Source organism: Coregonus lavaretus, assembly GCF_964263955.1.
Source record: "Coregonus lavaretus genome assembly, chromosome: 5".
In the NCBI taxonomy this organism is placed as follows: domain Eukaryota; kingdom Metazoa; phylum Chordata; class Actinopteri; order Salmoniformes; family Salmonidae; genus Coregonus; species Coregonus lavaretus.
Genome location: NC_139992.1, coordinates 52038962 through 52051852, shown reverse-complemented (window position 1 = coordinate 52051852; position 12891 = coordinate 52038962). Strand labels below are relative to the sequence as shown.

The 12891-nt window shown below is 41.3% G+C and overlaps 1 protein-coding gene across 1 annotated transcript in view; it reads right to left on the bottom strand.

Annotated features, from left to right (window-relative positions):
• The window catches only part of LOC311129013 (Krueppel-like factor 12), a 171137-nt gene extending 163180 nt beyond the window's left edge, over positions 1-7957 (bottom strand). The window contains exon 1 of the mRNA XM_084161259.1: positions 7831-7957. The gene's annotated coding sequence lies outside the window, so the exon portion shown is untranslated. The remainder of the gene's footprint in view (positions 1-7830) is intronic.
• Between the last annotated feature and the right edge of the window lie 4934 nt (positions 7958-12891).

The window sequence follows — 12891 nt, the reverse complement described above, 5'->3', positions numbered from 1 at the left end:
TGTACTTTTAAGGGCCAGCCGTGCTGCCCTGTTCTGAGCCAACTGCAATTTTCCTAAGTCCCTCTTTGTGGCACCTGAACACACTACTGAACAGTAGTCTCGGTGTGACAAAACTAGGGCCTGTAGGACCTATCTTGTTGATAGTGTTGTTAAGAAGGCAGAGCAGCGCTTTATTATGGACGGACTTCTAACCATCTTAGCTACTTTTGTATCAATATGTTTTGACCATGACAGTTTACAATCGAGGGTTACTCCAAGCAATTTAGTCACCTCAACGTGCTCAATTTCCACATTATTCATTACAAGATGTAGTTGAGGTTTAGGATTTAGTGAATGATTTGTCCCAAATACAATGCTTTTAGTTTTGGAAATATTTAGGACTAACTTATTCCTTGCTACCCATTCCGAAACTAACTGCAGCTCTTTGTTAAGTGTTGCAGTCATTTCAGTTGCTGTAGTAGCTGATGTGTATAGTGTTGAGTCATGCGCATACATAGACACACTGGCTTTACTCAAAGTATGTCATTAGTAAAGATTGAAAAAGTAAGGGGCCTAAACAGCTACCCTGGTGAATTCCTGATTTTACCTGGATTATGTTTGAGAGGCTTCCATTTAAGGACACCCTCTCTGTTCTGTTAGACAAGTAACTCTTCATCCACATTATAGCAGGGGTTGTAAAGCCATAACACATACATTTTTCCAGCAGCAGACTATGATCGATAATGTCAAAAGCTGCACTGAAGTCTAACAAGACAGCCCCCACATCATCATTGATTTTATCATCAATTTCTCTCTGCCAATCGTCAGTCATTTGTGTAAGTCCTGTGCTTGTTGGGTGTCCTTCCCTATAAGCGTGCTGAAAGTCTGTTGTCAATTTGTTTACTGTGAAATAGCATTGTATCTGGTCAAACACCATTTTTTCCAGAAGTTTACTAAGGATTGGTAACAGGCTGATTGGTCGGCTATTTGAGCCAGTAAAAGGGGCTTTACTATTCTTTGTAGCCAATAGAAGTGACAATATCGTCCGCTATTATCCTCAGTAATTTTCCAACCAGATTGTCAGACCCAGGTGGCTTGTCATTATTGATAGACAACAATACTTTTTTCACCTCTTCCTCACTGACTACGGAATTCAAAAGTACAATTCTTGTCTTTCATAATTTGGTCAGAAATACTTGGATGTGTAGTGTCAGCGTTTGTTGCTGACATGTCATGCCTAAGTTTGCTTATCTTACCAATGAAAAAGTCATTAAAGTAGTTGGCAATATCAGTGGGTTTTGTGATGAATGAGCCTTCTGATTCAATGAATGATGTAGCCGAGTTTGCCGTTTTTGCCAAAATTTCATTGAAGGTGCTCCAAAGCTTTTTACTATCATTCTTTATATCATTTATTTTTGTTTCATAGTAAAGTTTCTTTTTCTTTTTGTTTAGTTTAGTCACATGATTTCTTAATTCTAAATAACCAGTACGTTTGCTAATCAGTTGGGCTGCCAGACTTATTTGCCATACCTTTTGCCTCATCCTTCTCAACCATACCATTTTTCAATTCCTCATCAATCCTAGGGGATTTAACAGTTTTTACAGTCATTTTCTTAATAGGTGCGTGCTCATTAGTAACTATAATAAGCAATGTCATAAATGTGTCAAGTGCAGCGTCTGGTTGCTCCTCATTACACACCACAGACCAGCAAATATTCTTGTCATCATTTTTTCTTGAGTGAGCAGCTTTATGAGAGCCAATCAATATTTAAATCACCCAGAAAATATACTGCTCTGTTGATATCACATACATTATCAAGCATTTCACACATATTATCCAGATACTGACTGTTAGCACTTGATGGTCTATAGCAGCTTCCCACCAGAATGGGCTTTAGGTGAGGCAGATGAACCTGTAGCCATATTACTTCAACAGTTATGAACTTGAGATCGTCTCTAATCTTTACAGGAATGTGGTTGCCCCCGTTGGCATTTCTGTCTTTTCGGTAGATGTTATAACCATGTATTGCTACCACTGTATCATCAAAGGTATTATCTAAGTGAGTTTCAGAGATAGCCAGAATATGAATGTCATCTATTACAAGCAAGTTATTGACTTCATGAACCTTGTTTCTCAGGCTGCATATGTTAATACGGGCTATTTCTAGCACTTTTCTGGGTTGCTTGATTGTTTTTAATGCGTTACTGGGAAGCTTATCAGAAGTAGACTTGCTCATGTTATTTATATTGGAGCTGATAGTGCAGGGTGAGCTGCCCACAGTGGTCTTCCTACTAGGGCACACCGCCTCAGTGCTAACAGTGTAACTCTGGTTCATAGGCTCATGATGTGTAATGCCAGTAGCCTACTGAATATTTTACACCCGCGGCCCAATGATGGTACTGGACCTGAAATTATTGGCCGTTTTTTGGAGTCTTTTAATGCTAAAATGAGTTCTTCAAAATCTATTTTCAGATGTTCCAAGCTAGCCCTCCTGATGTCGTTTGACCCCACATGGACTACGACAGTGTCAGCTCCCGGCATCTGTCGTAGAACAGTCGGAAGCAGCCTTGTGATGTCCTGTACTCATGCTCCTGGGTAGCACAGGGTTTTTGCATTGGGAACCGAGATGTTTCTCACAATAGAGCTGCCGATGATGACAGCTGGTGATGTTGAATGGGCCGGTCACTCAGGCAGCCTCATGGTCTGATGAGGGTGGGAGCTCTGAGGACCTGAACCTGAGGTAGAAGCCACTGGAGAGGGAGACAGAACAGAGGACGAAGACACAGGTACCTCTGGAGCCGATCTCGAATGGGAAGCCCCTAAGGAAGAAGACGCCGGAACCTCTGGATCCAGGGCGCAAAGCCGTTTCTGGTCTGTGTCAGGTCCAAGCTTAACATCTCCAAGGAGACCCCCGTTGCCAGAGGACGCTTTCTTCGACTTCCAGATGACGTCAGCATTACAGAATGCTTCGTTCTGGCCACTCTATAATAAATGCCTGATTGGTGGAGTGCTGCAGAGATGGTTGTCCTTCTGGAAGGTTCTCCCATCTCCACAGACGAACTCTAGAGGTCTGTCAGAGTGACCATTGGGTTCTTGGTCACCTCCCTGATGAAGGCCTTCTCCCCCGATTGCTCAGTTTGACCGGACGGCCAGCTCTAGGAAGAGTCTTGGTGGTTCCAAACTTCTTTCATTTAAGAATGATGGAGGCCACTGTGTTCTTGGGGACCTTCAATGCTGCAGACATTCTTTGGTACACTTCTCCAGATCTGTGCCTTGACACAATCCTGTCTTGGAGCTCTACAGACCATTCCTTCGACCTCATTGCTTGGTTTTTGCTCTGACATGCAATGTCAACTGTGGGACCTTATATAGACAGGTGTGTGCCTTTCCAAATCATGTCCAATCAATTGAATTTACCAAAGGTGGACTTCAATCAAGTTGTACAAACATCTCAAGGATGATCAATGGAAACAGCATGCATCTGAGCAAAATGTTGAATCTCATAGCAAAGGGTCTGAATACTTATGTTTATATATATATATATATATATATATATATATATATATATATATATATATATATATATATATACATTTGCTAAATTTCATTATGGGGTATTGTGTGTAGATTGCTGAGGATTTTTATTTATTTAATCAATTTTAGAATAAGTCTGTAACGTAACAACATTTGGAAAAAGTCAAGGGGTTTGAATACTTTCCGAAGGCACTATGCATATACAGTAAAACATATATTATTGTGTATAAATGTTTTTTATATTTTGTAATATACGTTATTCTGTATATGTATCAATATAACTGTTTAATGAATTTGAACATTATGTTCAGTGCAAATGCTAAGTACATATAGTACAAACAATATTACCCCATATAAAGCATACTAATGCTGAGGCAAGGGGGCCAATGGTAAATGGATTTAAAGTGAGAGTTTAAATGAGCAGCAGGGGGTCCGCTCTTATCCTCCCTACACCTACTCCCACCACACATACATTTACATTTTACATTTTAGCAGACGCTCTTATCCAGAGCGACTTACAGTTAGTGAGTGCATACATTTTCATACTGGCCCCCCGTGGGATTCGAACCCACAACCCTGGCGTTGCAAACGCCATGCTCTACCAACTGAGCTACACGGACCCTAAACACATACACACACACACACACACAAACACACACGCACACACACCCTGCGGCTCTCACAGTGTTAAAGGCAGGGACTCTCTCCAGCACGGGGGTAAGGTCTAAGAGGTCAGTGCTCAGTTTCCACATCAGTCTCCTCTCTCCCTCCTTCCCTCCCTCCCTCAGTCCCCTGTAGCTCCCCTCCCCTCCTTGGCTCTCCCTGGCCCCAAACCCCTGGTGTACAAATGCCTTTGCTGTCAGCTCTGGCCCGGTTCCTGTAATTGAAAAGAAGAGGCCAGGGCCAGCCCCCAGCCACCCCTAGCCCTGCCTGGGTTGTGTTGAGCCTGGTGACAGCCACCCATCAATACCGATGACTATTACCCCTCTGGAAGTCATAGCCACTGCCGATGACATCCAAGACACCAACCACCCGCCCCACACATATACACACACACCACACACACACACACACACACACACACACACACACACACACACACACACACACACACACACACACACACACACACACACACAAACACAAACACACAAACCTCCCCCTAGGCGTGCTTCCTCCACTACCCGAGCCTCTGACTGTTTAACCCATTGCTAACAGCCCTGTCTCTCTCTCTGTCTCTGCTGCTGCTTTGCGGAAGGAAATCAGTCAATTGAAATAAATGAATTAGGCCCTAATCTATGGATTTCACAGAACTGGGAATACATACAGATACACTATAGTGCCTTTGGAAAGTATTCACATTTTGTTACGTTACAGCCTTTTTCTAAAATTGATTAAATAAATAAAAATCCTCAGCAATCTAAACACAACACCCCATAATGACAAAGCGACAACAGGTTTTGCTATCCTATTCTTCAGTTGTGCAAACCCACAGTTTCATCAGCTGTCCGGGTGGCTGGTCTCAGACGATCCCACAGGTGAAGCTGGATGTGGAAGTCCTGGGCTGGCGTTGTTACCAGTGGTCTGCCGTTGTGAGGCCAGTTGGATGTACTGCCAAAATCTCTAAAACGACGAAGGCGGCTTATGGTAAAGAAATGAACATTAAATTCTATCATAACAGCTTTGGTGGACATTCCTGTAGTCAGCATGCCAATTGCATGCTCCCTCAACTCTTGAGACATCTGTGTCATTGTGTTGTGTGACAAAACTGCACATTTTAGATTGGCATTTTACTGTCCCCACCACAAGGTGCACCTGTGTAATGTGTTGTATTGGCCCAAAAATAACACTTTCTATTCAAAAAGTTAATTGCTTTGCTACATTTTTTTGCAGTATTACTGTAGTGCCTTGTTGTATTGTTTTGGAATATTTGTATTCTGTACAGGCTTCCTTCTTTTCACTCTGTCAATTAGGTTAGTATTGTGGATCCATCCTCAGTTTTCTCCTATCACAGCCATTAAACTCTGTAACTGTTTTAAAGTTACCATTAGCCTCATTGTGAAATCCCTGAGTGATTTCCTTCCTCTCCGGCAACTGAGTTATCAAGGACGCCTGTATCTTTGCAGTGACTGGGTATATTGATGCACCATCCATAGTGTAATTAATAACTTCACCATGCTCAAAGGGATATTCATTGTCTGCTTTTTTTTTTTTTTTACCCATCTACCAATAGCTGCTCTTCTTTGCGAGGCACTGGAAAACCTCCCTGGTCTTTGTGATTGAATCTGTGTTTGAAAATCACTGCTCGACTGAGGGACCTTACAGGTAAACAAATGTGTGTGGTACAGAGATGAGGTAGTCATTCAAAAATCATGTCCAAACAGTCCATGCAACTTATCATGTGACTTGTTAAGTAAATTTTTACACCTGAACTTATTTAGGCTTGCCATAACAAAGGGGTTGAATACTTACTGACTTAAGACATTTTAGCTTTTCATTTTTAATTAATTTGTAAAAACTTCAAAAAACATAATTCCACTTTGACATTATGGGGTATTGTGTGTAGGCCAGTAACAAAAATGTCACAAAAACACAACATTTTGAGGATGTGAATACTTTCTGAAGGCACTGTATACGGGCAGCTGTATCAGTGTTGCCGGCGGTAGCTAGTAACGTGGCCAATTTTCTTCCCTCCCAGGATTATACTTCAAGTAGGATAGCAACCTACACAACTAATAACTAATATTGGTAGCCATCTAGATGTCACTGTGATACAGTCTACTCAATGGGGAGAGCATGAACTGCAACCACATCGGGACAGTGTCCTTAGCTGTCACAACCCTGTGTGATCGGTTCACTCGGCTCTCAGCTGCGCAACATACGTCATCATTTTACAGTGTGTCCGTACAGCCTCTCCCCCTAACCATTTGTTTAATTTAAACAACACTGTTCCATAATGTTATAGTATTAGCTAAACCTTCTCACTTTACCAGTAGTATGCAAACATTTGGTGGCACTGAAAGAAAGGAACATGTTGTGAGTCTGGTAAAATAATCTGAGTTATTGTGTAGGCTTATATCAATATTTTATTATATAGTTAACTAGGGTTTGAAGTAGGTGTACAGTATCTACAGTAGCTGTCTAATTTGTATTTGTTCAGTGCCTCAGTTGATTTAATAAACTGTATTGGACATATGGCTGTACATATTCCTGGTTCGAATCAACCCAAGAATATGAACCCTGAAGATGGGACAAAGTGCATGACAAGGTGGCCCAGAGGAAGCCAGCTGTTCTCAACCCCTACATTGCCTCATTCTTCCAAGAGCTCACTGAGTTTGAATGAAGACCTCTAGTGAGGTAAGTACACACACGACACGAGCCCTGGTGCTCTCTGTCTCTCATTCTATAATGTATTTTTCCATGCTTGTCCTAGGGGTGAGAAGAGCTGACAAATCAGAACAGAGGAGGATTGTTACGGAGCCTCATGAGGAACACCTGATGCTGTGCTGACTTCTCTATCTTGGATGCTCTCCTGCCCAAACTGTCCCATTGTGTTTCACCGCCTCTGAACCCCCTTACGCCGAATAGAGTTGCCCCTGATCATAGATCTAGAACTGTACCCAATCTCAATTTTAACTCCATCTCCTTCTCTTTGTCTCTCTGCTCCCCCACACCACACACACAGGCACACAATATAGTTTTTAAATTAGTGTTGTAATTATGCTCTTATTTGGTTACATATGTTAACTGTTGTTACTTCTATTTTCAATTATGTTGTTCATTTGTAGTTAATGTTGTTACCAATTTGAATAAATGTATTTTATGTACAAATGTATTGTTTTTCTTACATTTACATTTCAGGGAGACTTTCACTGTAAGTTTACAGCATTTTCCTGGCACCAGAGTTGCCAGCTTAATACTGTAATTTTGCTTTACAGCAGAGAAGCTGTAATATATTTCACAGTACTAATTTCCTTACTGTAAAACATTACAGCATCCCTGCTGTAAATTTACAGCATGGATGCTGTATGCTGTAGTATGTTTTACAGTAAGGGAAATAGTACTGTAAAATACAGTATATTACAGCATCTCTGGTGCCAGTATAATTCTGTAACTTTACAGGGAAAAGTTTTACAGTGCACAATGGCGCGCACAGGCAGCCAGCGTGCAGTAGGTAGCTAGATGACCAGGAGTTGTCTTAAGGCTTGACACAGCAATGACAGCTGAACCACACACACACACACAATCCCACAAGCATGACAAATGAGAACCACAGCATGAGAAGAACAGAAGAAGGAGGAAACATTTCCACAGACCTTGTCAGAAGCTTCAGAGCCGTAGAAAACGGTTTTCCCTTCTCCAGTCCTCTCTCGCTCCTCTCTCTCTCACTCTCACTCTCTCTGTGTGTGCAGCTCCCTCCCCTTCTGTCTCTCAGCTGCTGAGCTCTTGCAGTTCTCAGGAAATGAATGGGGAGCTGCACAGAGAACTGTTGTACTTGCAAATGACTTAGCTTGCCCGCCCACATCACATGATCTGCTAAATGTAGGGTGGGCCAGTGGGTGGAGGCTTCATAGGCAACAGGAAGACAATATACTCTAGCTTGAACAGCATGCATCTAATTACATGGGGCCCCTCGTGGGAGGTTTCCGACGCATCGGTCCATGCATGCATGCAGCTCTCTCTCTCTCTCTCTCTCTCTCTCTCTCTCTCTCTCTCTCTCTCTCTGTGCCTCTCTCTCTTTGCCTCTTTTGCTCCTTGCCTTTCTCTCTGCCTCTCAGGGCTGGGAGTGATCACTGGAGTGCCTCCCCATTTAAAGGAACAATTTTGGACTTATAAATTAATGATATGTACCCATTGATTCTTGAAGAATATAACTTATAAATGCCTCATGAGCACAGTTCAACCAACAAGCTCTCACAATCTCACTGCAGAATTAGACATTCATCCACGTTCTCCAAATAGGGATAGGGTTAAAAACAAAAATAAAACACCAGTGTTCAAACACACAACCTTCTGATCCAAAGTCATGGGATTACACCCCTGACATCCCAGCACTCTACCAAAACCCAAGCCTACTTGATGGTAGCAGCATTCACTGTTGCCCCTTGTGGCCGGTTTTGAAGGCATTTCCCAACGTCCTCAGGACATGGATAGATGTCCAATTTCTATGTTAATCTTGAACGACCAGGTTTACCCCATCAGAACCCAAAATATAAACTTGTTCTAATCCAATATTTGTAAAAAAATAAACGCAAACAAACACTGTATAGCCCAAAAACATGGTTAAAACTATAATTTTGATATGGATGGTCAGTTCATGCATCCATAGCTCTGCCTTTGAATTTGACAGTGGTTACATTTCTCCAGCCCCATCCCTTCGCTTTTTACCGAAGCAGTGGTGGGGAGGTGCTTTGTTATTGTTTCAACTGCTGATTGTCACTTTAAAGGGGAAAGAGAGAGAGGGGATAGAGAAGACACAACCTTCTGGGCAAAAACTGATTGAATCAACGCTGTTTCCATTTCATTTCAGACAAAACATTCAATGTGATGACGTTGAATCAACATGGCAAACTGATTGGATTAAAAAAAAAGGGAATTTTGTATTTTTCTCACCCAACTAAATACAGCGCATTCGGAAATTATTCATACCCCTTGACGTTTTCTACATTTTGTTACGTTACAGCCTTATTCGAAAATTGATTAAATTGTTTTCCCCCCCTCATCAATCAACACACAATACCCTATAATGACAAAGCAAAAACAGGTTTTTAGACAAACGGAAATACCTTATTTACATACGTTTTCAGACCCTTTGCTATGAGACTCGCAATTGAGCTCAGGTACATCCTGTTTCCATTGATCATCCTTGAGATGTTTCTACAACTTCATTGGAGTCCACCTGTGGTAAATTCTGTAACTCAGCCACTCAGCCAAAAAACTGTAACTCAGCCACTCAGCCACTCAGGAACATTCACTGTCTTCTTGGTAAGCAACTGTAGATTTGGCCTGTTTTAGGTTATTATCCTGCTGAAAGGTGAATTAATCTCCCAGATATATGGATAGCAGACTGAACCAGGTTTTCTTCTAGTATTTTGCCTGTGCTTAGCTCCATTCCATTTCTTTATTATCCTGAAGAACTGCCCAGTCCTTAATGATTACAGGCATACCCATAACATGATGCAGCCACCACAGTGCTTGAAAATATGGAGAGTATTACACAGTAATGTGTTGTATTGGATTTGCCCCAAACATAACACCATGTATTCAGGACAAAAAAAATGTATAGCTTTGCCACATTTTTTGCAGTATTACTTTATTGCATTGCTGCAAACAGGATGCATGTTTTGGAATATTTTTATTCTGTACAGGCTTCCTTCTTTTCACTCTATCAATTAGGTTAGTATTGTGGAGTAACTACAATGTTATTGATCCATTGTCAGTTTTCTCCTATCACAGCCATTAAACTCTACAGGAAGGACTCCTTTATCTTTGTAGCGACTGGGTGTATTGATACACCATCCAAAGTGTAATTAATAACTTCTTCATGCTCAAAGGGATATTCAATGTCTATTTTAAATAAATAAAAATAAAAAAATTTACCAATAGGTGCCCTTCTTTGCGAGGCATTGGAAAACCTCCCTGGTCTTGGATGAATCTGTGTTTGAAATTCACTGCTCAACTGAGGGACCTTACAGATAATTGTATGTGTGGAGTATAGAGATGAGGTCGTCATTCAAAAATTATGTTAAACACTATTATTGCACACAGAGTGAGTCCATGCAACTTATTATGTGACTTGATAAGAACATGTTTACTCCTGAACTTATTTAGGCTTGCCATGACAAAGGTGACTCAAGACATTCAGCTTTTCAATTTTTATGAATTTGTAAAAAGTCTGAAAAACATAATTCCACTTTGACATAATGTTTTTTAAATTCAGGCTGTAACCCAACAAAATGTGGAAGAAGTCTCAGGGGGGTAAATGCTTTCTAAAGGCGCTGTATACATATTCATATTCTTATCTACAGTACAGTTCAATTAGATCTTTAGAAACAGGAGAGTGACTGTGATTCAATATATGTTTTTTATCTGTTTTTTAAAGCTTGCATTTTGCCAGAGTAAACTCTGGTGGCAGTGCATTCCATGATGACATGGCTCTATACATAACTGAGTGACACATTACATCTGTTGTTGGTTTGGGTACATTGAAGAAACCCATAGTCGCGTGTCTGGTGGGGTATGTATGTCTGTTTGAAGTTAATGCAAATAGATTATACAAGTGGTTAGGCATTTTCACCACAAAATTTTTTCTTAAAAAGACTAGAAGATAGAGTGCATTCGGAAAGTATTCAGACCACTTCCCTTTTTCCACATTTTGTTACGTTACAGCCTTATTCTAAAATATATGAAATAAAAAAATGTCCTCATCAATCTACACACAATACCCTATAATGACGAAGAGAAAACAAGTTTTTAGACATTTTTGCACATTTACTAAAAATTTAAACAGAAATACCTTATTTACATAAGTATTCAGACCCCTTGCTATGAGACTCAAAATTGAGCTCAGGTGCATCCTGTTTCCATTGATCATCCTTGAGATGTTTCTACAACTTCATTGGAGTCCACCTTTGGTAAATTCAATTTATTAGACATGATTTGGAAAGGCACACACGTGTCTATATAAGGTCCCACAGTTGACAGTGCATGTCAGAGCAAAAACCAAGCCATGAGGTCGAAGGAATTGTCCGTAGAGCTCCAAGACAGGATTGTGTCAAGGCACAGATCTGGGGAACGGTACCAAAACATTTCTGCAGCATTGAAGGTCCCCAAAACACAGTGGCCTCCATCATCTTAAATGGAAGATGTTTAGAACCACCAAGACTCTTCCTAGACCTGGCCGCCCGGCAAAACTGAGAAAGGGAGGTGACCAACAACCTGATGGTCACTTTGACAGAGCTCTAGAGTTCATCTGTGGAGATGGGGGAACCTTCCAGAAGGACAACCATCTCTGCAGCACTCCAACAACCAGGTATTTATGGTAGAGTGGCCAGACAGAAGCCACTCCTCAGTAAATGGCACATGACAGCCCGCTTGGAGTTTGCCAAAAGGCACCTAACGGACTCTCAGACCATGAGAAACAAGATTCTCTAGTCTGATGAAACCAAGATTGAACTCTTTGGCCTGAATGCCAAGTGTCACGTCTGGAGGAAACCTGGCACCATCCCTACGGTGAAGCATGGTGGTGGCAGCATCATGCTGCAGGGACTGGGAGACTAGTCAGGATCGAGGGAAAGATGAATGGAGCAAAGTACAGAGAGATTCTTGATGAAAACCTGCTCCGTAGCGCTCAGGACCTCAGGCTGGGGCGAAGGTTCACCTTCCAACTGGACAACAACCCTAAGCACACAGCCAAGACAATGCAGGAGTGGCTTCGGGACAATTCTCTGAATGTCTTTGAGTGGCCCAGCCAGAGCCCGGACTTGAACCCTATCCAACATCTCTGGAGAGACCTGAAAATAGCTGTGCAGCAACGCTCCCTTTCCAACCTGACAGATCTTGAGAGGATCTACAGAGAAGAATGGGAGAAACTTGTAGCTTGTAGCGTCATACCCAAGTAGACTTGAGGCTGTAATCGCTGCCAAAAGTGCTTAAACAAAGTACTGAGTAAAGGGTCTGAATACTTATGTAAATGTGATATTTAAGTTTTATTTGTAATTTTTTTTGCAAAAAAATGAAAAACCTGTTTTTGCTTTGTCATTATGGGGTATTGTGCGTAGATTGAATTTAATCAATTTTAGAATAAGGCTGTACGTAACAAAATGTGGAAAATGTCAAGGGATCTGAATACTTTCCGAATGCACTGTAAGTAGTACATTTCTCCTCAACCCTCAACAATGAAGTACTATCATGTATGTTGTTGATGTTAGTTCTGTGTGTGCAGTTAAGGGCAAGGTGTGCTGCTTTGTTTTGAGCCAGCTGCTGCTTAGCTAGGTCTTTCTTTGCTGCACCTGACCGTATTACCGGGCAGTAATCAAGATGAGACAAGATCAGAGTCTGAACAACTAGTACAGTTGATATTTATGTCAGAACATCTTTTGATAATAGATATAGCTCTCCCCATCTTCACAACAACTTTGTCAATATGACTTGACCATGATAACTGACCATCCAATGTTACTCCTAGGAGTTCAGCTTCTTCAACTTGTTAAATGGTCACACCCTTTATGCACAACTCCAGTTGAGGTTTAGGTCTTAGAGAATGTTGGTTGATGATAAGGATTTGGACACGTCCTTGCACTTTGAAAAGCGATGATGTCGAGGTGAGTGAAATAAGTAAACAGCAGATACATGTTTGGCGTTGTCGATGATTGATG